Raw genomic sequence first — 24,199 nt, forward strand, 5'->3', positions numbered from 1 at the left:
AAAGTTACATGATGCATAAGTGTCCACTGTGTTGGCTGATATGGAACTAAAACAGCAAAACCCATGAATATACAAGAGAAGAGTAGTAGAATAGCTGTCCACTGTAGTGACCACTATGCATGAAAGGGTTAAAGGATTGTGAACATAAAAGGTATGCAATACACAGATCCGCATCAAATTTGACAGTGAGTATTATGCAGACTGTTGCAGTTGCTTTAATAATTTCCCTCTTGGATTAATGAAGTATTGTGATTCTGATACAAACAATATCAAACATTCAATTTTACTCACTATACTCACTCACACACAGCAGATTCTTAATATTAGTATATCATCATCAAATCTACTACATTAAACTATTGAGTAAGTTAAAATATCTTGATTTATAGTGACCAGGGTTGAAATGCATTTAGGTGTGTTGTCATTTCTGTTAACAAAACTGAGAATAATGACAGAAAGATTAACAGAAATGGATATGAAGGATAAATTGTTCATATATGGATTGAATTTTACAATTGTTTTCCTTTGTAAGCGGAATAAACTGTTTAATATCCCTCTTGGATCACTTAGAAAATGCTTTGACACAATGTCAAAAAATAGGCCTGTTTTCTGAACTCATAAACAGTTCACTTTTGCAACAAACAAAAAATATGATTATTTTATGAAGCAGGAACAGGTTATAAATAGTTAAAATGAGCCTCACCTTAACAAGAAAATACAACGCACATTAAACATATAAAAGCGCAATGCATAGGCAGGGACCATTGTTACTTCAACTTTTCTTATTTTAAGTGCTTTCATTGATAATACAGCATTACCCGACTTTAATTACGTTATTTAGCTTTTATAACATGTTTATGTCATATCAGTCTGATTCAGGAGAACCTCAGTTTCATCTTAAGTCACATTTATATATTTGCTTTGTCTGGGAATTAATGTATTCATGAGAAAAAAAAAAGTTTCTTAATGCCTTCATAGCTAGTTTATTTGAACATGAAAGTAGATGTTTTGGACTTCCAAATTAACTGATGTCTACAACTAACCTTTTTTAAGCAAGTTACAGGCCAGGTTACTATTGTGACTTACATAGTTAAATAAAAGTTAAATAAATAAATAAAATACAGCCATTTATTAACTCAAATGAAGAAATTACGATGAACTAAATCTGCACAATGTCAGGGCATAAACACATTTCCTATGGAGAATCTAAATGTCCAGATAAGATCTACGTACCACTGAAAAACTGCAGGATTTTTTGGTAGATTTAAGCCTTTCATGCATAGTGGTCACTACAGTGGACAGTTACTCTACAGCTTTACTCTTGTATATTCATGGGTTTTGTTGTTTTAGTTCCATATCAACCAACACAGTGGACACTTATGCATCATCTCATAAACTCCAATTCATACCATTATTGTAACTTTGCTGTTCTTGATTGGTTCTTGAGTGGAAATCAATTGTTATTATTATTTTTTTTTTTGCATATTATCTCCATGAAGTGAGTAATAACTAGTATTAGAACATGTTAAAATGTGAGAAAACATCAGATTAGCTGCATTAAACATGGTTTCATTTCACTGTTTTTATATCACTTTATGATATTGGGTTTTAAATACATGTTTCTTTGCTTCAAGAATAAAATTCATGGTGTAGCTGAGTGGACATTTTTGTAACTTCATGAAAAACAGGTTGATCTAAAAAAAAAAAAATCACATTGTTTTTTTTTTCATGCCTAAAGAGGAATAAAAACACTCAGGAAAAAAAATCTTGATTAAGATTCTCATAATTCATGCATGAAAGTGTTAAGACTCGACTCTTGGTGTGGACCCAAATGCACGAGACGCAATTGTCAGTGGTCAAAAAAAGATTTATTTTAACAAAAGTTCTCAAAGTACAAAAAGATTAACAAAAAGAGAAAGCACAACGTGCTCTAAAAATTTCTAATCACAAAAGGAGAAGTACAACGTACTTTAAACAAACAAAAAGCCATAAGTAAAAAACATGGAGTTCAAGATTCTCAAGACTAGATACTTAACAGAACGCTCTTCACAAGACCACAGATAACGGCGCACTGACAAGAGACAAAGGGAGCGGGGAGAATATATAAGGGAGGCAGGGATCACAAACAGGTGTGGACAATTATGAGGAGACAGCAGGTGCAGACAATGATGGGACAGGGAAGACAAAGACAAGACTGACAGAGTGCAGACAGAACAGGAAGGAAACCACCATCACCAAAATAAAACAGGAAAAGACAAAAACCCAAAACTAAATCAACATAAACGTCGACGCATGACAGAAAGGGTTAAGTAGGATTAGTGCTGAAAAAGTTATTGAACATTTTATGCATATATGTTTTAGAAGGTTAATGCATTTGTTCTCTCTCTCTCTCTCTCTCTCCTTCTTCTACCCCCCCACCCCCACCCCCCATGTCAGGTCCGGCATCCAAATATGGTTCAACAAAACTCATAATAAACACAGTAGAATATCAAAGGGCGCTTCATATACTTTATGAAGTTACCCTTGGCAAAGCAAATTTGTTCAGCACCAAAAGGAACCAGACTACCATTCTGCTGTTAGAATGCTGGACAAGACAAGTAGGGAAAAAAAAGAAAAAAAAATGTAGTGTGAGATACTCCCTGGTAAAATGTCCAAATGAAAGAGGATACACAAGCAAAGGCGTTAGAAAAATGGGCAATGATGACTGGGAGTACAGTTGGTGTCGGCTGCTGCCTTATCGGTACAGACAGCTGCCTGTCAGCCAGCTGAGCCCATAAAAGAGAAAAACAATAAAAATAAAAATAAAAAAAGAAGGTTAATGCATAAATTATAACTGCTGAGGAACATTTACAAGGGTCAGCATACTTTTTTCCAAGCAACACTGTCTTATTTAACATTAAAAAGATGAAAAATTGAAAAAAAAAAAAAAAAATAGAATGACACTTTATGCCTCTGCTGATAAATTCTCACAAATCCGGAATCCTCTGTTTCAACTAGTCAGAAAAACTAATTTCCACTTTGTTCCAGATTGACCTTTATGGTAATTTTTCCACCTGGTCCTCTTTTTAGCTTACTGGCCGACAGGCTGTAAGCTATTGTCGTCGTCTGTCGTCCATTTCAAAACTTTCAGTCATCTTCTTCTCCAACACTACAATTCCGATTGACTTCAAACTTGTTATACAGCTTCTTTATGATGATGTCAACAAAAGTTAGTGAAATTATTTGGATCCGGATCTGATTCTGGATTTGGTGCCACTTTGAAAAATGTCCCCATTATAAGAGATAGGAAGTGGATCGATGCAATAACTCAGTAAATATAAATGATATCCAGTGTAAATTTCTACAGTCCAGCCCTGATGGGGAGATGACCAAAACATAATGTCCACATGCTGATCAGGATCTTCTTCTGGACCTGGGAACTTACGGAAAATTTAACATGGGCTCTTATGGGGAAAAAATTTCAATCGTCTTCTTCTCCGAAACTACAGTTCTGATTGACTTCAAACTTGGTATACAGCTTCTTTATGATGATGGCAACACAAGGTATTGAAATTATTTGGGTCCGGATCTGATTCTGGATTTGGTGCAACTTTGAAAAATTTTCCCATTATAACAGATAGGAAGTGGATTGATCCAATAAATCAGTATCAATGATATCAAGTTGGAATTTGAATTTTTTTTACAGATCTGATTGGAATATGACCAAAACATAGGCTATTTCTGTAATATAATAAATACACAGAACTGGGGGATAACACTGGGTTACAAAAAAATGTTTTTTGCAAGTTGTCTAGGTTTTTTCAACTGAATTAGGACCGTTTTGCACTGTTAAATCCAAAAATGACATCTGTTTTTTCCAATCAGGTCAGGTTTTTTTGCTAATTTGATTTTGAAAAATTTGTTCTTCTCACAAAATTGATTACATTTTTGTAACTTTATCAGTTGATTTTTTTTGGATCGTTCTCACCCAGAATAGGTTTTAAGAGAAAAAAAAAATTTTTGATTACTTGATTCCTGTTGGGTACAATGGTGTATTCACCGCAGATGTAGCAGAATACGTCAGGCTTATTTTTGCAAGATCTTCTAGTCAAAGCCATTTCATTCACCTGTAATATTAAAAAAAAACATTAATCATAAATTGGCAAAAGTAAAATCTTCAGAACTCGTTTATTGCAAGAAATAGGAAAGAATTTTGTATCATATGATGTGAAAATGCCCATAAATGTAAGCAAAAATGTTAAAAAACCAATATGTAGCATAGTTCAGAAAGTTGACCTGATTGAGCAAAATTAATGTGATGTTTGGATTCAGCACACCAAAATTATCCTAAATCAGCTCAAAAAACATAAACAATAAATTTGTTGTTGACCAGTGTAATAAATGGCATCTGGATACATTTCCTAAAGCTTTTAATTTGGCCGGTAAACTACAGGGCCATTAGTCCTATTTTTCTATTAGGTAATGTACCTTGTGTACCACATAATGCATCAATATTCTAAATGTGAACCTTTCAAGCCTTTTTTTTTTGTTAGTGAAGAAGGTTGGTGTAGTTATTGTTCTTGGGTTTGTTTTGTTTTTGTATACATGTAAAAAAAAAAAAAAAATAAAATAAATTGATTTGTCACATAAGATACAGTGTTTGTGTTGCCCAATCTCTACAAAACTCCAAATAAACAAAAGTTGGGGGGAAAAAAAAGATGAAAAATAAGTGTCAACAGCAAAAACACATAGATATAACAGTGGTCAGTAGTGGATGCAGGAACTAGTTTAGTTATTTTATCATTTCTTTTAACTTCCTGATGCACTATCTCATCACACATCCTTCTAATTTTCCTGCAGTGCTAATATCAGCTTTTACGATGCATACGCGTCCATTTGCAGTGATTTTATCTGTATTTTTTTTGCTGAAATTAATCGATAACCAGGCTTCGGATGCTGATAATGTGGTACTGAGACGTGCTCTGGAGAACTCCCCTTCTGCGCATGCGCCGCCTGTCTTCACTCACTCAGCCGAATCCTTTCCTCGTAAATTTCCCGAGAAAGGAGCAAAAAAAAAAATCAATGGATGCTTTCCTCCAACGGCTTAAACACAAAGCTCTACACCTCTGCTACACCTTCCACGACGGAGAAACCGAATAGTAAGGGGGTGTTTTCCTGGGGAGGGACGTTTTTCGCTGAAATGGTGAGTAACGTTAAAGTTTACGGCAGTTGGTGCACGAGCGGCAGCAAAAAAAAAAAGTTGGCTGTGATGCTAATTTTGATGTTTAAAAACGCTTTAAATGTGTGTTTTATGTAGTTTTATCTATGCGGGTTTGACAGGAGTTTAACAGTGGGGTGTTTTTTTGTGATGCTGCGTGTGTGTGGTTGTGTTTGCGTGTGTTTTTGAGGGGAGGGGGGTGTCCATGTGGTTGGCACCCCCACTCTCTCCAATGGCTCCAATGAACAATAACAATGTTTTCACTCACTATTGGAGAAACACCAACAAAACCTCTATTCATGGGTGCATTCAATGTAAAAATGTTTAAAAAAAGATGAAAAACTCTGTATATTTACTAGTAAAATAAGTATTCAGATGTAGGAAGTTCACATATACAAGTTAAAGTTACTAAAAAAACAAGTTAAGTGACAAATAAATGTGTTCGTATCAAATATATAAAAGAATAAAACAGCCTGTTTTATGTTTGAAGCAGGTGTGTATATCAGTGGTTAGTGTTAAAGTCTGGAATTCTCTTTATTTTATTTATTCTCTTCTTTTTTTATCGGCTAAAATATTTGCTTAGAGGTCTTATTTCTGTCTTTGTGCATAAGAAATCAATATAAGTGAATCCCCAAAGGAACTTTATGTTGGTAAATGCAAGTTATGCAAATTGACAGGATTTCAGTTCTGTTGCAACATGTTGATGGTCATATGAACTATGTTTTCAGGTCAAAAATGTCCAATATCATCACAATTAATGCTATATTTTCATGTCACAAATGGCAGGGTGCACCGCGTGAAACATCTCCTTATTTGTGTGTTTCTACCTTTTCCACCATCACGGCCATCTGTTTTTAGGTCTTAATTTAAGCTTCACTTCTGTTCATTTTTTGGCATCGACAAATATATGTTTTATTCCAAGATAAACAAACTAAATCCAAGTATTGGTCTTTATTAGAGATAGGAATTTATGAGAACTTAACAATTCAGGTTCCATTATTGATATCATTTAGGATTGTCATTGGATTACGGAATAAACTACTGTATTACAGCTAAAATTTGCTTAGAGGTCTTATTTATGTCTTTGTGCATAAGAAATCAATATAAGTGAATCCCCAAAGGAACTTTGTGTTGGTAAATGCAAGTTCTGCAAATTGACAGGATTTCAGTTCTGTTGCAACATGTTGATGGTCATATGAACTATGTTTTCAGCTCAAAAATGTCCAATTTCATCACAATTAATGCTGTATTTTCATGTCACAAATGGCCAAGTTATGTTTGAACTGAATTTACCTGAAAAACAAATATTCTATTCTTTTAGATTCCCCAATTTTTCTCACAAGATTATGTCCTACATATCACATGTTTTATTTTTTCAGGTTGCAATATGGAGTATGGTGCTGATCCATCCTGCTTATGTTATGCCAATACATACATTAAGAATGTCACACGTCACTTTTTAAATCAACAGTTTTCTAATAATAAGCATTTTATAAAGAAATAACAATTCTGTATTGTTATTTCCTCTTTAGTATGATGATAAACTATACAATAAATAATTCTGATCCTAGTTTTTGCACAGGGATCATTTGTGGAAACGGTGACATGGCTGCTGAGCATCAGTATGATGGGATCTATAACAACCATGTCACATCCGTCCACTGCCACATTTTGTGTTTTTGTGTCAGCTGTTATTGTTTTAGATCCACAATACTAACATTTATGGATAAGAGGATGATTAGCAATAATAAGTACATAAGTTTATTACTAATAAAGCACGGGTACTGACCAGATCATCATGGGTAATGTCACTTCCATCCACTGTCACGTCCGTCCACCAGCAAAAGTTTTCACATACATGTGCTATTCAAAATCCAATATTTCTGAAAATATAGCTTCCACTATCAAATAATATCAGTAGTCTGTGCACAAATGTATTAGCATTATTTCAACACAGTTCTGTGCATTTCTTACAACTTTCTTTTTTGACAAAAATGGCCACTCATTTGACCCCCTAAGTAAATTTTAGCCGTTATATAAATCTTTTTATTGGATTTTCATACAAATGGCAATATCTAACAAGTACAATATTTCCATGTGTTGTAATTAAAGGTAATAGAGAGTTGTCTCCATACAATGTATCCTGAGAGCAACAATTTCAGTCTAACCTAAATGGCTTCTATGAATGAACCATGGTAAGCATCATCCCTTGCCACCCACCCTGAAAGAAAAGACAGAACAAAACACAAACACAGAAGGAGAAGTAACAGAAAAAAAGACCACTGCTGGGTTTACAATAAAATAAATAAGATTAAAATAGGTAATCAAATCCAACTAGGGGATGGTGGGTAAAAACATTTCAACTTAAAAAAGTATATGAAGACAGAACAGTGAGATTATATGAACAGTTATAAGTTTTTACATTTTGATTCGAATTTGTTTTGCATCTTGTGACATTTATTTACATATTTTGGTCTGGTATCGTAACTGTTTTGCATCATTTCGTCAGGTAGGCTATATATTTGCCTATGTTTTGTTTGTTTTGTACTTCCTAGATATGTAGTTTTGCACTTGGTTTGTGTTCATTTGATATTATCTTTGGATGTATTTTGTTTGGTTTGTCTGACTTTATACAGGATGACTTTATAGCTACTTGTGTATAGCTAACCATTAAGGCTATTTTTATTTAGAAGGGGTTAGGAAATATAAGATTTACTTCATCTTGCCCCTTTTCGAGCATGGGTGTGTACATGTTTGTTCACCTGATGATTATTGAATGTCTGCTGATGAAATACACAACCATGAATGAAATAAATGAAATGAAATGAAATGTATTTTAAGCATTAATGTCTTTATCTTTAACCCCTAAAAACCCAGTGCTACTTTTGTGGCAGTTCCTAAATGATTTTTTCTCTGTTTTTAACTTTTCTTCAGTGATTTTTATTACCATTTATTCTAATATTGTGCTCTGTATTTTGCATTCTTCAGTGAAAATCAGGTATTTTCCTATTTTTAATTCACTGATCATGTAGATGTCTATAAAAGCTCAAATTGAAGTTGACGTTTTTTATGTCAAAAACAGAGAAAACGGAAGAAAAAGTGACTTTCAGTGGAATATATCATTAATTTAACATAAACTAAGTGTCTCCACCCACTGTTATTTATCAAACTGTATGGATTTTCACTGGTGAATCAATGTTGTAGAAGATGACGGTGTTTCCATGGTAACTATAGAGCCTCTGAATGTCCAAATGGGTCATATCTGATGACCACGAAAAGATGATAAACTGTATTTTACACCAGTTATTTACATGTATTGATAGGATTAGTGGATATGATAGGATAATAATGATAATAATACATTAAAAAAACACTGCCAGCTGCAGTGGATCTTCCATTAAAATAAGTAAAAATATGTGTTCTGGCATCCCCGTGACCCTCACAAGGACTAATCGATTCAGAAAATGGATAGATATGTGGATTAAAAAATTTATCTGAAGGGTCATGTTGTCATTCAAGATTATCTATTTAATACAAAGAAGCAGAAACTTTTACTTTCCTGAGTCTCATGAGGATATACCTAATAATCTCAAAAGTTATTTCTAATAAATGCAATGGAGTAAAAAGTGAAATATCTACCTCTGAGGTGCATAAAGCTGCATGGTGTTGAAATCAGGTGTAAGTCAAGTATAAGTACTTCAGTAAAAGTGCTTAGTCATACTCCAGTATATGCACTATTACTGCAAACATTACTTCAGCTGCTAACGTTAGTATCCTCATAGAGAAACAGTAGTAGCTCTCAGAAAATCATAACAAGAGTGGTATACATAACCATAACACATGGACCATTCACTTATACCCACTATAAGATAAAAAAAAATCACATTATTTTACTGTCATCACACATTAATCTCCAGATTACACTGGTCTACAAGGAAAATACTTCCAGAATAAAAGTAATGAAATTTTACCACATGAGAGTCACTGATAAAGAAAAATCAAGTAAAAAATGCTGGTTGGCTAAACTTTCCAAGATACAGCCTTGGGTCAAAATGTGAAATTCAAGAATTAACGAGAGAATGGGTTTGGCTCAAAAGGAATATTTGTCTCAGAGCTACAAGATCTACTTCAAAACACTGTCTGCACATTAGAATACATTCACTTTACAGGTTCTATTTAGTGGAAGATTTATAAAACTATTATATAAATGTACATAAACCAATATATATGTGTAATAACACTTAATCATATACCTTGAAAACATCAGCAAACCGGCACTTTTGTCATTTATTTTCCAATTAATCTTATTAAAATATGTAACATTTAGCACATTTAATCTCTGAGGCAAATCATTTCTAAAAAAATGTAGACCAGTGTTATTTGTATTAACTGTAGAATAATAAACTGTAAAATAATAAATAGACAATCTGCCATCACAGTTATATATTACATCCAAATAACCACCTGTCCAGTATTCAGAATGTATCCAGATTACGGTTGAAATGAGATTGAAGGAAACTGACATTTTGCTAAAACTGAAAGCAAATGACAATGAGGTATCGATCTTGTTGGAGCCGAATTGAAAGCAAGCTCAAAATTTTAGGTAAAACAGTAGTTTTTTTACACAGTAAAGTCTTGGTAACACTGTGACTCACAAATATGCAGAATGTATGAGTTCTCAAATACATTTTGGCTACATTTTGATTCTTCAAAACCAGTTTCAAAGCAATTATTTTTCCTTGTAATACCATTACTACTGGTCTATGAGTTCATGGAGGTCATGTAACTACATAAGAGATAAAATATGCTAAATGAAATGAAGTGGAAGGCAAATGACAAAGGTGCTTATGTTTTTATTATATATACGACAAGCTGTTATTATATATAATCTAGAGGTAGACCAATATATTGGCCCACCAATATATCAGGCCGATTTTTGATATTTTTTTTGCAATTGGCCGATATTCGATCAGTTGTTAAAATGTTACAAGATATTTAATCAGGCACCTGTGTGGGCAGCACTTGAAGTTCAATAAATGTTAAAAGAGTACTATGTGTATATGTTGTAATGATTTAATTTATATTGCTGCATAAAAATCTTAATTATCTGAGTGTTTCAATTGTATTTTACGGTCAGTGTGCTTTTAAAAAAAAAAAATTCAACCTCAAAAATCAGCTGTAGATATCGGCCATCGGCTAACCGAATTTTAAAAAATCGGCATCAGCCTATATTGGTCGACCTCTAATATAAAAAGTACTGTGCAAAAGTAGTCCTCCAACATTAAGTTTGTTGGTTTAGTAAAGCTCTAATGACCACATATGCATTTCTCAGTCTCACTATTTAGATCCAATCTGATATATGTGAAGATTGTACAGCAGGAAATACAAAAGATTGAGGGAAAAACAGCTTCTATAAACCATAGTGGTCGTATTTAGCGTGACCTCCCTTTGCACTTAACATGTCTTTAACCCTTTGGTTCAGACAATAGGAGATTTATTGTATTGATTTTCGGATGTTTTACACCAGGCTTCATTCAAAACGTCAGATGTTTCTTTTTGTGTTGCTTCTTGTTGGGGTCAGAGGTCAACACTAAATAGTGACTTTAACCTTTGCAACACATTTAGTTCAGTTTTTTGAGAATGAGAATGATAAGTATGCTCATTTCAACTCTGTACATACGTATTTTTGTATTTATATAGTAAATTTATACATCATACATTAGACAGAATGTGGGAAGTGGATGTATTCTAATGTGTAGACAAGATTTTTTTTTAGCTTGGAGACAAACATTTCTTTTCAGTTTTTGCCTTTTGACCTACTACTGTGCATTGAAAACTACACCCAACTAGAGCCACTGACCTATTTTTTCTTTATTCGTGACCCATTTTTTGTCGACCGGTGTATCCTTTTTCAGTACGTGTAAAATGCGACTATCCCATTTTCTTTCTTGCCTTTAGTTGTAGCCTAAGTCGTATGGAATCTAGGTGAAGTCTATAGAGCAGAAGAGCAAAAGCATGTTTCTCTTTGATGCACTGAAGTCTTTTGTTTGATGTCCGGCCTCCTCTACTCATATCACTTTTCCTCATGTCCTGGGGGGGTTGACTGAAACGGGTGTAGATCAAACCGCAGACGTGGCAATTAATCAACAGAGAGAGCACAAAACTCCTCAATGAATGGACACCTGGATTATAAATGATTGAGCTGTTTATGCACCGTTTATCTAGATAACATACAAGAAAGGAAAAACGTACCCCTCCCAGGTTGAAGTTGAAAAGATCATTTTATAATTGACTCTAAAAAAAAAAAAACGCATTGGGGATTTGATGTTATTTAAGGGGCAGTTGTACTTTTGAAGCATTCTGTGAGGTTTGGGGGATTCTCTCAAAGATTCAGGAGCTGCTTAAATAAAGTTAGAAGTTTATTCTGAAACTTTCCTGAAACATGATAAACACGTCTAGATTTGAAGATTTGCTGTAAACCAAGGGCCACATACAGTCCAATATGATCTCAACCAGTAAAATAACATAATAACCTATAAATATTGTTAACTCCAAACTTTTCTCTATGTTTTAGAGTGAAAAAAGTAAAATTATATTATGAAAATGAAAGGAACAAATCGTGACACCCACTGTTGTTGAGCTACTGTATCACTGTTGTTTGTATTATTATTGTTTTTGGTTTTTTTTATGTTTTGTTTTTTAAAAATTAAAGGGAAAAGAAATCAAGAAGTGAAAACACTGGAGATATACACAGAAAAACAATTGTACAGATTGATTGTTTTGTTCTTTTCTGAAAAGAAAAGAAACAGAAAAACAACATTGTAAAATGTTATATGTGCATGCAGATGTAAAACATATAAATTCTCCATTACAAAATCAAATAAAATCTTTAATTTAAAAAAATGAATAACCCCAACAACTATGATCAACTTCAAATTTCTTGAGAAAATTAAGCGCAATTTTAACAGTATTATGCTTCAGCTTCTCATTTACACATGTGCATTTCAACTTACAGATCACAGTAGATCTACAAAACATTTAGTAGCAGGCAGAATATGGTTAAAATTACACTGAACTTCTCTTAAGACATATCAGTCTGTTCATATTTTTTCAGCTTAGTCATTTTTTTGTGAAAGGATAGTTTGTAAATATAAACATTTTCTTATAATTGTACTTTTTTACACTGAACCACAGAGAAAATTTTGGAGTTGTCATTATATATAGGTTATTATGATAGTGTTTTACTGGTGTGACCCATTTGAGATTGAATTGGGCTGCATGTGGCCTCTAAACTAAAATGATTTCAACATCCTTGATTGTTAATATCTTCAGTGTAATTTATGTATTTCAAAAAATCATCCCACCAGCTGGTTTTGCCTCACGGACGTTACATAGGACACCACTGCTGTACACACTCCTGACTGCAGTGTGTAATTTTAACCACAAGGGGTCATATTAGATGTTTTTGACCTTGGAGATATTCCGCACATACACACAGCATACAAAAATATCATATTATTCCCAAATGGATGGATTTTACAGGCACTGTTACTATCATTCCTGCCCTGGAAAGTCTTTTTAGGAACAAAGAAAGACCCCAGGGCTGAGACCGGATTTGGACAAGACAGGTGATATTATCCATCTGCTCTGTTTCACATTTATATGATAAAGAGGATGTTTCCTTTAGTCTTGTAAAACATATCCTTTTCATCCACCAATGAGAGATGGAAAAAAAACAAAGGATAAGAGCTTGTCAGAGGGGCAAAATCTGTCATATTTTCCTTTTTTTGGGTCTCTTTGTTTCACATAAATCATAAAATCTGGTTTATTCAAATGAATACCATCTGAGAAGTTTTATGATTGCTTCCTCTCTGCATTGATTCATTCATTCTGATGCTTTCAAGTCACAGGAAGACTTTGTTTCACACTCACACATTCGTTGCAAAAAAAAACAAAAAAACAACCTACAAGTGTTCGCCTTTGCTGCTGCAGGAAGGAAGGAACAGGTGTGGCAGCTCTAGATTTTACGCTCCTATCTCGAAACCGCTCGCCACTTTTGCAAATAACCTTAATTTGGATATTATCTGGTGAAATGCTGTTGATTATGCAGAGGTTTGCAAGAAGAAAAAAGGAAAGTCAGTCAGAAGATAAGCTTCGTATTGATGTTTGTGTTTTGTTTTTTTCATTTAGAGTCTTTGCTGAGACTGTGTCAGTAATTTAGTGTTAACTTTAGCGATTAAGTATTTTTCCACTGTAGTTTCAGAACATTTTAAGGGGTATTTGTATTTGGTTTATATCCATTACCTATGCCTAGTTAGTCTAATATCTCATCACTTCATATTTTTGGAGAATCAGATGAATTGTTCTGCTTGTTTTGGGTCACAAATGTCAAAAATAGTGAAAAATGCAGACGACTAGGGTTGTCACAATTATTCCATACTTGCCTCATTGCACTTATTTCAATTAACCGTATTTTGCATAGTCGTAATGATTGTTTCCCCAATATAAAAACTATTAAGTCAAACATAAGAAATAACAAATTTCAGCATTATTTCTCTACAATTTTCCACTGTTGCTGCTCTTTTAATAACATGTTCTCTTTGTCTTATTACTCTACTTTTGCAGAACTAGCATAAATATTTAATTTGTAGAGGTTGCCCAATAGTGAATTTCTAAAAGCTGACAACATTATGAGTGTTTTGAACAGGAAGACACCAAAAGCCAATTAATCAGCCAATATCATCACCCTTTGCCTCAAAAGTTTTGACCCTGAAAATCCATTACCAGTGTTGAAAACTGACCTTCTTTCACCTGATTGGAACCCAACTGTCAAAAGTCAAAGTAAAAACACCCAAAATAAGTAAATCTCAGTTGCAGGAGGTCAAATTCAAACTAACTGATCAATAAATGTGGAAGGTAACGTCAAACCAACACTAAAAACGTAGGTAAAAGTGAAGTATTTAGCCACTATTTACCTTCAAAGTTACTATTTCCAGTTATGAAGCGTAATAATCACCATCAGCACCAACTCGCACCAATACTGAGAGTTTGTAAAACATCCTGTTGGTTATTTACTAGTATAACAAGTATAATTAGCCTACACTGTTAAAGGCTAACTCACTTTACTGCATCCCATTCTAATACACGCAGTACCTAAGGATATTAGTATGTACTTATTAGGCTTATACTCTAGAGGTGGCAAACAACAGAATAGTTAATTGTAGATATTTGTATAACATTTCATCTCATGTTGTAAAGTGATGACAGCCCAGTCAATAGTCCCTTTTCCATTGACCCTCAGATTGCGCAAATATAACTTGTGCGTGAAAATTTACCTAATAGAAAAACGACAATTTCGCTAAAACTCTCATTTTTCGATTAAAAGTTTTTGCGCTGGCAAGAGGTGGTTTTTCAGGCGTAGCGCAAGTGGTATAGCATGCAAAATTGCAATGGAAAGACCTTTTTCTGCAACTAGAGTCACGTGAATTAAAAAAAACGAATGTTGACGGACGTTATGACAAGCGAAGAAGAAGAATTTTGAAAGAAACATGGTGCGATATGTGTGGACACACCAAGAAACTGAATCATTTTTTAAAATTTAGTTCGGGATAGAGGGATAATATGTATTAATAATGAATACATCTGTAAATCAACACAATATTTACGTTAGTCAACATGTTTATGGCATGACTTCTAGTGTCATCTCGCAATAATAAATAAACAAATCATCACATTTCTGATTTTGGCCTAATGGAAAAACCGACATGCACTTCTGTTTTTTTGCCATTTAGTAAATATTGGTAAAATTTTGCGCCAATGGAAAAGTAACTAATGACAGTTTCTTAAAACCCAAGCTGATAAGATTGCTTGCAACTTTCGTCTAATGTGACAGATTCCAAATATATTTAGTTCATTAAACCTTTGAAAACTTGCACATTTTGAAAAGGTAGAAAATGTAAAGATTAGTTGTTGTTTTTTTTTATTGCCAATTCACTAGACGCACAAGTTCAGGAAATTGATACAGTTTCTCTCTCACCTTGCTTTGAAATGCCATAAAAAAGGGCAGTAGAATAATAATAGATAAGTATATAAAATATATGAATCTAATGTATAGCAATAGCAGTGGTAGCGCAATACATTAATGGTTATGGGGTGAGGAGGTGCATCATGGAACAAAATAAAAACAGCAGCAGGTATGACTAAGCTAACCAGTTTTATCTTGAAGGAAGTGTTGGATCATTCATTTATAATCAGAGTGGATATATTAGCAGTAGATTTTCCAGTAACTTGACTGGGTTTTCACATTTTCAGGATGACATAGCTAGTTTCTCTGTGCTCGGTGGTTCGGTCTGACCTCGACTGTATGAAGCCAGAGCACACAGCTGAACCTCCAGCTTAAATCTCAGTATTTGCCCAGCTGTAAGCCTGTTTGCCGTGTGACATGGCATGTGTTAACCGCTAATGAATGGAGTAATTAGAACATCATAGTGAATTAGGCTTACATGATGTCATCTGTTTCCCTCGTCAGCCTCCTGACACATCTGCATTTAGCCGAGAACCATGTCTGGTCTCGGCAGGAACACGACCACAAACCCAACTGTGATATACGTAGATGCATATTTGGTGAATAACATTGACGGGGAAGTTTATAAGCTAATGGTATCAGCAGGAAAATAAGGCCAAGCTTTCCAAGTGGATTTACTGACTTTGAGAGAGAATAATAGATCAAAAAGTAAACATTGCACCTAAAAATGCGTAAGTATTTAAGGGTTGTTTCCAGATTTATTGATCAACCCTTTCATGCATAGTGGTCGCGACAGTGGACAGCTATTCTACAGCTGTTCTTTTGTGTATTCAAGGGTTTTGTTGTTTTAGTTCCATATCATTCAACACAGTGGACGCTTATGCAGTATCCCATACACTGACATTCATACCATTACTGTAACTTTGCTGTTCTTGATAAACCTGATCTGCAGTAACATGTTTTGAGTGTGAATCAATTTGGAGCTGCAACCGATTAATCGACTAAAAGTGATCCAGAAAAGTCATTCAACCACAATCCTCCTGAATCAAAGCTTTGTTTCCTTCATTTCTCAGCTGTTCAACATTGGTTCCACTGTTGTGTTTCACACGGACGCTTATTGTGATGCACAAAGAAGCTTTAATTCAGGAAAACTGCAATATTATATTTCCCTTCAATCAATTCGAGTTGATTAATCGAATCGTGAATTTTTGCATTCACTTCAAGCACCTAATTGATTAATCGGTTGCAGCTCTAACTCATTTGCTAATTGTTATTAGACTGTAATTAACAATTTTCTTAAACAGAAAGTTTTTTTTTTATATTATCTCCATGAAGTGAGTAAGAACTAGTATTAGAGTATGAAAAATATGAGAAACACCAGATTAGCAGCATCAAAAATGCTTTTGTTTCATAGTTTTCACACAGTCTGTCACTTTCTGATATTGTATTTTAAATTACATGTTTCTTTGCTTCAAAAATTAAACACATGGTGTCCAAATGAGTGGACATTTCTGTAACATCATGAAAAAGAGGTTAATTAAAAAAAATTCAATGTCTTTGTTTTTTTTCATGCCTAAAGAGGAATAAAAACACCCAGGAAAAAAATCTTACCTAAGGTTCTCGTAATTCATGCATCAAAGGGTTAAATACTTTGAGCTTGATGTTCAGTCATTCCTATTCCAATTCATGCAGGTTTATTACTTTGGCTTTTACGTCAGAATGTGTTGTTATTACATTGGTTGACCTCAATGACCCCATTTTTTTTTTTTAGAATTAAATGTTGAGTCAGTGAGATACTATGAAATTTACTTTTTCTGTTTTTTCCAGTAAACTCCTAAGCAAATAGTTTAACTTTTAAAGGTTAAATTTGCCAAACATAACACATTACTGATGCATAATTCAGAATTTTGACCTCTAGTTTTTAATATATGTCCTTAGTTCCTCATCATCCTGTTCTAATTCTTTAACATGAGTTTCACACAAAATACTTCATTAATAGTGACATGTTCATCTCATAAATATTTACTCCTCCTGAAACCCCGACAGTTAGCCCACAGAGGAAGGAAACCTGTTAAGAATGTGTCTTAGTTGTTTATTACTTGTAACTCATGCTCTGGGAGGTGAAAAAGCTTGCGGTGGTATGAAGTATGAAATGTGTTGACATGGAGGAAGTCACATTAATAGAGGAAAAATATACTTACTGGATGTAACTTTAGTTCTACAACAATGTGTTTAGCCCTTTAATAGGTTTCACTATCTCAAAGGTGAATTAAATGAGCCAGTTTACTCAATTTATTATTAACCTTTATTTATTAGACTCATTGAGATTAAAAATCTCCTTTGTAAGAGGGTCTTGGCCAAGACAGCAGCAGCAGAAGTTACAGAAAATAGAAATTTCAGCCATACATCCACAATAAAAACGTACATAAAGCACAAATATTGCTAAAGACAGTTCTGTTCTGGTGTCTAACTCATTTTAGTTCAGGGACCACATTCAGCCCAACATGATCTGAAGTGGGCTGGACCAGTAACATAATAACCGTGAAAAAAAGCAGAATTGCATTCTGAGAATGTTTACTTCTACAAAGTTTCCTTAAAAATCTGAATAACTGAAATGTCTTAAGGCAAGTAAGTGATTTTTAACAATATTATTCCTCAGTCATTTACATGTGTATATTACAACTAACAGATCGCAGTGGATCTACAAATACACAAAACATTTAGTAACAGGCAGAATATTGTTAAAATTGCACTTACTTCTCTAAAGACATTTCATATTGTTTATATTTGTTCCGATTTTTCACATTTTTGTGAAAGAACAGTTTGCAAATGTAAAATTTTTTATGTAATTTTACTTTTTTGCACTAAAACATAGACAAAAATGTAGCGTTTTCTTTATTTGTAGGTTATTATGATAGTATTTTACTGGTCTGATCCACTTGAGATCAAATTGGTCTGTATGTGGAACCTGAACGAAAATGATTTTGACACCCTTGATTGTATATATCTATATCCATATTTTTTACATTTAATAAATTCATCCCAGGGGCTGGATTGGACCCTATAGCTGGCTGGTTTTGGCCATATGTTGGACACCTGTGGGTTAAGGGATACATTTACTGTCCATATGCAAATCTACACTGGTGCATGTAGGTGTTGTCAACCTGGGGATCGTATATAGAGATGGATCTTATAGATATCACAGTCTGCTATTTTAGTAAATCATAGACTGTATCTCAGTTTTCATATTTCCAAACATCATATACTAACTATAAAAAGTATTTAACCACATCAACAATCCAATGGAGCTGTTTCGTCTTATACATAACTGCTGTTTGGACCTGATGAGTCCCTTTCTTATCTAACATGACTTGCATGTAAATGATGCATCTTGAGTAGCAGCATCACAAGTATCATCAGGTTGGTGGATGAAGACCTGCTTGTGAACCACAAAGCAGGATACGTGGGATGGGGAATGCTAATGCAGCCTGTAGATCCACAATGTGACATGATGAGACAAGACCAGCTCCCCTTATTCTCAGCCTTCATGCCTAATATCTAATAAATATATAAAGCAATGTCTGAATTAACCCATAAAGACCCAAACATCCACCATCGACCAAAAGCATCTACTGATCTAAACTGTTTATTACCTGCTGATCCACTAATCCTATCAATAGATGTAAATAATTGGTGTAAAATGGAGTTTGTTGTCTTTTCATGGTCATCAGATATGACCCATTTGGACGTTCAGAGACTCCGTAGTGAACATGGAAACACCGTCATCCTCTACGACATTGATTCATCAGTAAAACCCATGGAGTTTGATCAATGACAGTGGACGTAGACGCTTGATTTATGTTCAATTATTGATATATTTGCCGAAAAAAGTAACTTTTTCTTCAGTTTACTCTGCTTTTCATATGATAACCCTCAACTTCACTCTGAGCTTTTATGAACATCTACATGATTAGTAAAGTAAATATAGGAAAATACCTTATTTTCACTGAAAAAACAAAATATAGGAGATAATATTACAATAAATGGTGATAAAGCATTTAAGGAAGGTTAAATTTAGAGAAAAAAATCATTTTGGGAACTGCCACAAAAGTAACACTTGGTCGTCATGGGTTAAAAGTGATCAAGAAAACTGGAACCAATATTAATATTTAAAATATCACAGATCTCAACTCAACACTTAGCTGAAATGCTGCTAAAGTTTTGTAGTAATATTCATAGTTTTTGTTGAATGTACAACTGGAATAAACTAAAATAATGAGCTATAATAGAAATAAGTTGTCTTTTAATTGCCCAAGTAAAGAAATAATGAGCAGTTTCTACTCTAGTCTATACACTGGAGGTACAGATTACAGCTTGATTTAATTAAAACATTGTCATATGATCTTTTTGCCCGATCGCTCACCCTCATCTGCATGTCACTAAACAAGTGGAGGTTTAATTCTTGTGTTAATTCCTGGGTTGTTAAAAGATCTGCCATATGTGGGAGGCTCTGTGCTGCCAGGGAGCCCCTGTGAGTGATTGGATGTCGAACTGAATGATGAGTAAGCCTCTCTGGGTCCGCCTCCACATCCTTTTTACACATCCCCACGCACAGTCGCACACATGCACAAATCCCGAGCTGCACCTCCCGCACAGTGGACACGTACAAAAAAGTAACGGACTAGGAAGCATGCCGTCATCCCGCTGAACCTGAGACCGACAGCTGTACCACCACCACCTCCTCCTCCTCCTTTTCCTCTTCTTCCTCCTATCTTTCCTCAGTCCCCGTCCCCTGTGCCGTGTCCTCACTGAAGGACACGTTCCCTGACTTTTGCTTATGACGCCTTAATGATGCGAGACCACCTGCTTGTTGCGGAGAAATCGGCGTGGGCACGGACGCATCAGAGAGAGATGTCTGACTGAGAGAGGTGCTCCCGTTTGAAGAGCTCTTATTTGAGTCGCTGTTCACTGTTTGTTGTTTTTCACTGTGATCCTCAGAGCCTCGAGCAGCTCTCGGATGGTGTTCAGAACAGCTGAATGTCAGGTACAGTTTACCTTCTGTGTGTTATGATTCTTGACTCCTTTTGGCTGCTAGACGTGTCTCCGGAGGTATCCTGTTGTCTAAATATCAGGTCAGACATCTAAGGTGACATTGACGACTAAAATCTGCAAACCCCTGCACCTCTGATGTTTAAGTGTGACACTAATATGCACATAGCTACACGGATTACATTCTTTATCACATGTGATGCTTCCTCTGAAGTGTTTACACGCTCTCATTCCTTTCGCAAAGCACCAGCACTAATGTGACAGGTTCTGGAATCCCACGCCAACTTTAGCAGCTTCCAACTCGGGATTTGTTTGCACGTAGTGTACACAAGTTTTTTTTACCACTTCGGCGTGTTCACAAATGAGCGTTAAATCTGTCCACCGAGGGGTTCTGTAAGGGTGTGACGAGTGCAGGCGCTGTCAGTTTGCTTCAGGATGCTGACAGAATGTTGCGGTCAGGCGCAGGGGTTTGGCGGAAAAAAAAAACGAAAGCCACATTACTGCAGCCTTGAAATCACAGGGGAATAAAATTGCCATCTTGAAATGAAATAAATTACAGACAGGCTTTTTAAAATAGACTTGCACACCCTTTTTAGCAGCTCAGTGTCGACCGGTGATGAAAGCAAGAATGCAGAAGGCTAAAGGTTGTTCATGTGATTTATGTCATATTCACTGCAGCAGCATAGTTTGTTTCCCTTCTCCACGGAGTCCCAGTAGATTTAATGCCTTTTCTCTCTGCAAGTTGTTTTGCAACCAGCTTGTGTACTTTGCTAATCTCTACTATCAGTGAAACAGCTATTTCGGGTAGTTTGATCAGATTTCTAAATTGCATAGCATTACTTCCTTTCGCCACAGTTGCCGTTTCTGAACAGGCTGTTTTATACGGGACAAACATCAGATATCCATGTTGACACAAATTCACAATGGGGTCTTGTGAAACAAAAAAAGATTTCTGCAGAGGAAGTACTGAGCTCATTTCCGTGCACCAGCGCTGATGTTTAGCGCAGGAACTGACAATGTCCTGTGGAATCACGCCTCTATGTAACCCTTCACCCCATTGGTGAAGTATGTGTACAGCTGCAGGGAGGAAGTTGCAGAGAGTACAACTAAGCATTTCCTGTCAAGGTGCGCTCCAGCTTCCTCTGCCTGCGGTGCAGTGACTGGGTCTTATTGAATGGTTTGGTGGTCTAGTATCCTGTGATGAGTGAGACTGTGCAGGATATTGTGTCATTGTGTTAAACCTGGAGTGTCAAACCCTTATGATATCTAAACTGTGCGGCTGTGTGACATGAACAGAATCTCATATGCGGATACAGGAACTCTCACTGGAATATCACAATATAGAAAAACGTGTATATTTTACCATATGTCATCTTCTTACTCAGAACCTTTTGTGCAAATGAAATGAAATTTGCCTCATTTCAATTGAACATAGACAGAATACGCTAACATCAGAGTTTGAGGTTTATTTGGAGAGCGTTACAGTACTTTTGTGGTTATAACACTTGCATTATCTCTGCACTGTTTGACATTACTCATGTGTAAGTGATAAAAGAAGTAAAGGAGGGATCAGCTGATGGCGCAGATTGCAGAGCATAATTTTCTTGTTCGTGTCTGACTTGTCATAATAAAACTAGGCCCAAACATTTAATAGAAGTAATGCAGTATAATAAAGGGCTGTAATGTCTAGAAAATAACATATCATTAAAATAAAGCATTGTAGTTCCCTAGAGAAGTGGCTCCAGAGATCCCAGGTAAGGCATGAGGCTTTATCTGCATCGAGGGGGCTGTAAGCATAGGACAGGAGGGGAAAAAAATGATGAAATCATGGACTAACTGGCTATTAGTACAGAGGAGATGCAGCAGATATCAAAATGCAGGCGGTTCTCAACCAGGGAGGTACTCCGCGTAAAGACCCTGTATAAGGCCCCCCATCGCAAATTTGTTTTTGAGTTTTTCAGGGACGGGGGGGGGGGGGGCAGGAGGTTCATGATGCTGTTAGTGGGACTTTGTTCAAAAAAGGTGAGGACTCACTGCCCTGGAGATACCACAGCGTAAAAATCATAAGTATAGTGTGACATATAATTTGTGTGTCGGAGATTCCCAGAGCATAGCAGTGTTGCTAACCTCTCCAGAGTTCCACAAATGTTAACATAGGTAGAGTCCTCCATCCAAAGTGACAACAGCTCATGGTTCTCGGCATCTCCCCAGTTTGACATCTTTCTGGTTGTGTTGACGTGTTTGTTTACTGTACACAGCCTGCGCTCATGTTTAAATCCCCTCGATGCGGGGGTCACACACACACATACGTCATCAAAACAACACCTTGGTTGCGGAATGAGAGACGTTCCTTTTACATAGTGTTCCGGAATCATGATTCCACCTTTATCACAGCTCTGTTACTACGTCCAGAGGCATTACAGAGTTGCGATAAAGGTGGAACCAAATTATCCCACCATTTTGTTTGCACGGACATTGTTTCGGAATAAAGGCGAAAAATTCCTGCAACAGAAGTGCTGCGTAAAAGGGGCTATATTCTCCAGATGTAAGGGAACATGCTTGTTTGATACAGACCACAGCAAATCTCATACTCTTTTGTATTAACTGTCAAAATAATAGCAATGGAATTTTGATGCATATACAGGGTGACACAAAAAAAACGGGAACTTTTTAACAATCCAATAAAACCAAGAGTGATGGAAGAAAAATATTTTATTCATAGTAATTGAAACCTTAAAACATGCCATTTAAGAAACAATGATGGAATTTTCATTTTTTAAAAATTACTTCCTGTAGATGGCGTCCTCCTGTATGAATGCATTCTTGAAATCTGCTGTTGAGATTCCTCATTGACCGCTGCAACATCTCAGCTGGGATACTGTGAATTTCATCCTGAATTCTCTGTTTTAACTCATCCAGAGTTCTTGGTCGAGTCGTGTACACTTTATTCTTGAGATAGCCCCACAAGAAAAAATCACAAACGGACAAATCTAGCGATCTAGGGGGCCAGGGAACGTTAACGAATCTTGAGATCACACGGTTACCGAACAATTCTCGCACAGCCGCCAATGGTTACTAAAATGGGGGAGTGTTTACTTGCTCAAGGTCACTGTCTCGCAGTGCTGCCACTTGCTCATGTCTGCCAACACGCACTTCAAAAATTCCCGTTTTTTTGGGTCACCCTGTAATTTAAAAAAAATGAAAATTCCATCATTGTTTCTTAAGTGACATGTTTTAAGGTTTCAATTACTATGAATAAAATATTTTTCTTCCATCACTCTTGGTTTTATTGGATTGTTAAAAAGTTCCCGTTTTTTTGTGTCACCCTGTATTAGTACATTCCTATTATGTGGAAGAACACAAAAAACCATCAAAACTTAAAAAATACTGCACAAAAGAGCACAGTCTGTGTCATGAAGAATTTAATGATAAAGCATAAAATGAAATGCAAGCGGTGGCTTTCATCTTCACATGATCTACAGTACTGTGCAAAAGTCTTAGGCCACATTTAGGTTTGTTGGTTTTGCAGGCTTGGAAATATTTATATTAGAGGAAATATTTGTACAGCCTTAAAAGACACACAAAAACCTCAACTAAATGTGTTCTAAAGGTTAAGTCACTATTTAGTGTGACCTCTGACCCCATGACAAGAAGCAGCACAAACAGAAACATCTGACATGTTTTGAATGAAACCTGGTATGAAACATCAGAAAATGTATACGATAAATCTCCTATAGTCTGAACAAAAGGGTTAAAGACATGTTAATTCAAAGGGAGGTCACCCAAAATACGACCACTATAGTTGATAGAAGCGGTTTTTAACCTGAAACTTTTGTTTTTCCTGCTGTACGTACTTCACATATATCAGATTGGATCTAAATACAGAGACAAATCCATATGTGTGGTCGTTAGAACTTTACTAAATCAAC

General features: G+C 35.5%; 1 protein-coding gene across 2 annotated transcripts in view; it reads left to right on the top strand.

The window, feature by feature from the left end:
- The first annotated feature begins 5,010 nt into the window (after nucleotides 1–5,010).
- pald1a (phosphatase domain containing paladin 1a) overlaps nucleotides 5,011–24,199 on the top strand; it is a 163,960-nt gene continuing 144,771 nt past the window's right edge. Inside the window, exon 1 of one of the 2 annotated variants that reach the window (XM_030163535.1) lies at nucleotides 5,011–5,182. The gene's annotated coding sequence lies outside the window, so the exon portion shown is untranslated. Of the gene's footprint in view, nucleotides 5,183–19,866; nucleotides 20,266–24,199 lie in introns of those variants that run through there. The other variant, XM_030163534.1, reaches the window with a different exon arrangement.

This window comes from Sphaeramia orbicularis, chromosome 19 (assembly GCF_902148855.1).
Source record: "Sphaeramia orbicularis chromosome 19, fSphaOr1.1, whole genome shotgun sequence".
NCBI classification, from domain to species: Eukaryota; Metazoa; Chordata; class Actinopteri; order Kurtiformes; family Apogonidae; genus Sphaeramia; species Sphaeramia orbicularis.